The 3,484-nt window shown below is 38.6% G+C and overlaps 1 pseudogene; it reads right to left on the bottom strand.

The window, feature by feature from the left end:
- Positions 1-1,650: 1,650 nt before the first annotated feature.
- Positions 1,651-3,254, bottom strand: LOC147386531 (CBL-interacting serine/threonine-protein kinase 14 pseudogene; annotated as a pseudogene).
- Positions 3,255-3,484: the final 230 nt, after the last annotated feature.

Genomic DNA, 3,484 nt, shown 5'->3' with positions numbered 1-3,484 from the left:
AATTGACTTTAAAGTGAGAAATGACTCAAGTAAATTGGGCCAAGATTCAGCTGCGTAGGTAGTCGGGGGCTCAAAGGTTTGGATTTGAGTTAGTAACTAGGAAGGTATGGACAAGGTAAGCGGAACCTTAGATTTTATTGAACAAGGGTTCGACATGTCAGAGAGTTGGCGAGAAAGCAGTGGGACTTTTGGATAGAGAGGGAAGGCTAACAAGAAGCCAAATAATAGGTGAGTACAAGAATGAAAGCAAGAAGGAGCTTGAGGTGTGTGAAATGAGGAAGGTAAGACCTCTATTTATAGTATTGGGAGTAGATTGACCTTCAAGGTCGGTCTTATATCTTGTCTTGTCAATTTGGAGTGCATGCAAGTGTGCAAAGAGTGTTTGGGCAATTAAAAGTCATTCAAACTAACATGACCAACCTTCAAGGTCGGTCATAGTAGCCTTTATGTTATATCAACTTACTGTGGGGGCTCCACAATGAATGAGTTTGGGCCTTGAATAGTGTTGGATTCGACTTATTTTTTGTTCAAGGATTCCTGATGAGGGTTTGGAGGACTCGAAAGCTTTCAGAATTTTGGAGGAAGTGTGGGAATGATTTAAATTCTTCTAAAAAGTGATTAAAATGTTTGGGAAGGCTTGGGATTTGTTCGGGAAAGATTTGGAGTTTATAAAAGGGATTTTTTGGGTTTTTAGGATTTTCAAGAGTGATTTCAAGCAACATTTATGGGATTCTAGATAAGATTTTAAGGTTTAGATTTAAGTTCTAGGAAGACTTTTGGAAATGATTAAAAGTGCTTAGGGCCTTGAGTTGGGTGACTCCCTAATCTGGAGCATCTGAGAAATTGCCTTGATCCCAGAAAAGTATTGCGCCATTTTTAGGTGTCTACAACAAGATTTTGTTTTGATCAAATTCAACTCTTAAATAGAAATCAAATCCTTAATGGATTTCCTTGGGGTTTTTTTTTTTTTTTTTTTTGGGGGGGGGGATTGTAGGTCGTTTTAAGTTTTTTTTCTCAAAATCCAGTTCTTAGTCTTCTTCGCATGCATTGGACATTACGTTCAACACTGAGCCGATATGATAGTGGAAAGATAACCATAGATTTTGTTTTCAAGATACATGTTAAAATTCAATGGTTGGACAGTCCAACTCTTTTGAACGTAGTGTCCAACACAAGCAATCCATCATTTTTTTGTAATACAAACTACAAAGTGGTTTAGATTTGATACAATGTGTGGAAATGTGATTGATTGGGCAATTTCTTCCTATGCCACTCAACGGAACCAAATTTAAATTTTTGCATTCAAGACCAATTTTATATATCAAGTATTGATTTATGTTTTATAGGGAAGTCATATTATATATGCAGTCCAACCAAATTGAACCCCGATTGGACCTCAATCCTACCGATTAGGTAAAAAATCGGTTTGATCAACGATTTTATCTTTAAAACATTATCTGAGTCACCTTGTCTATCCATCCTGTTCATGAACAATATGGATGATTTGGACGAGTCATCTGGGTCTTGCCGAGATTTAAAACTAGGTTAGAGGGTAAAACCGAGAGTTTTGATGATTATAAATTAATTAAAAGAAGAGTCGTGATTGAACGCACGTGATTGGGTACGTGGCTGACGTAGCAAGGACAGATAGTCATAAATCATTTTCATTAAGATACATGGTAAAAAGATGTGCGATTCTCTGCACTTACCTCGTCAGCCGCGTACCAATATTGGGTGCATTCATCATTATTCTTAAAAAAAAAATTATTGGAAAACTTATAACAGTAAAACCCGGTAAAAGTATGTTTTGTTTTCTTGCGAGTCAGTTATTCCGTTCACACGCATAAAGATACAATGAAGTAAAGTCTGACCCACATGCCTGAGTTCATAAACCCGGTGACTTCACGTCATCTGACCCACAGGTCATTGAGCTTCTTTCTCCAAGTTTCTAGGTAGGGCCACACCTCCACAACCACCAGATTCTCCGTTAACCGGTAAAATTCTGTTTTAAGAATTAAATCCCCATTTTGTCCCTCCAAGACCAAATTCCATTCCTTCATTTTGCGACCTCCTCGATTTTCTCCATAATCTTCTCTGGTGACTCGGCCGAGACGAATCGTTCGCCTTCCACCGAGTTATAAGAATCGTTAAAAATACCAGATAAATTGAGACCAAAAGAGAACGAGATTATATCAAACGCGTTCAAGAACGTGGCCTTTCGATCTTCTTCACCATCAGCTTTAAGATCGAAATCTGATTCTTCGTAATATTTAATCCTTTTGTACCCCTTTTTGAACCAATGTTCACAAACGATATCATCAACGGTAATCCTTGTCTTGGGATTCGGATCGAGGAGACGAGATAGAAATCGACGAAGATCGTGCGACATCCATTTGGGGCACCGAAACTGTCCTTTAGAGATCTTACGATACATCTCCATTAGACTTAGATCGTTGAAGGGGAGATAACCAGAGTTCAGAACATAGAGGATGACGCCGCACGACCACACATCCACCATCGCACCACCGTAACCTTTCTTCGCTATGATTTCAGGTGCCACATAAGCAGGCGTACCACAAAGTGTATGTAACAGTCCGTCATTTTGGATATGATCCGTTACAGCACTAAGTCCGAAATCCGAAACCTTGAGGTCTCCATTCTCATCAAGAAGAAGATTCTCAGGTTTCAGATCTCGATGAAATACTCCATGAGAGTGGAAATAGCGAACAGCTGAGATCAACTGTTGGAAATATCTACGGCTGAGATCTTCGCTGAAACGACCCTTGGCGACTTTATCGAAGAGGTGACCTCCTTTAACTAACTCCATGACAAAGTAAATCTTAGTCTTGGTTGCGAGAACTTCGAAGAGTTTGACGATGTGAGGATGATGCATACGGCGCATGATAGAGATCTCTCGTTTGATTTGCGAAATCAATCCTCCCTTAACAATCTTTTGTTTGCTGATACATTTAATTGCGACACTCAGCCCAGTTTGAATGTTTTTCGCACGGTAAACTTTTGCAAAGGCTCCGCAGCCGAGTAACTTCCCGAGCTCGTATTTCCCCAAGACGGCGTTCTCCAATGGAATTTCTTCGGTTTCTGACATTAGAGAAAATAATATAATATTATTTCAAATATTTTCTGTGATGGAGATTTCAAAGTTTAAACTTTTGGATGAATATTTGGTAGAAAGCAAATAGAGATTTATCGTTGATGATGAAGTCGAATCGAACCCTGGGGATATATAAAGGAGGGAGTCAGTTAAGCAGCTAGAGCTCAATTATTTAGTTCAAAGTTTCAAACCAACGCGTGAAGACAATGTAATTATTTGGGTTTCTTTCACGTTTTTTTTTTTGATAAATGGGTTCTTCCACGTTTCATTTCTTAGTTTGGAGTTGGTAATAATTAAATTAAATTAACAGCAGTAAATAATTCACACGTGTCTAATTATTTGCTGTAAACACCACGAAGAAATCTATGTGAC

This window comes from Akebia trifoliata, chromosome 14 (genome assembly GCF_017979445.1).
Source record: "Akebia trifoliata isolate Shusen 1 chromosome 14, ASM1797944v1, whole genome shotgun sequence".
NCBI classification, from domain to species: domain Eukaryota; kingdom Viridiplantae; phylum Streptophyta; class Magnoliopsida; order Ranunculales; family Lardizabalaceae; genus Akebia; species Akebia trifoliata.
This window is presented reverse-complemented; position numbering and strand designations above follow the sequence as displayed.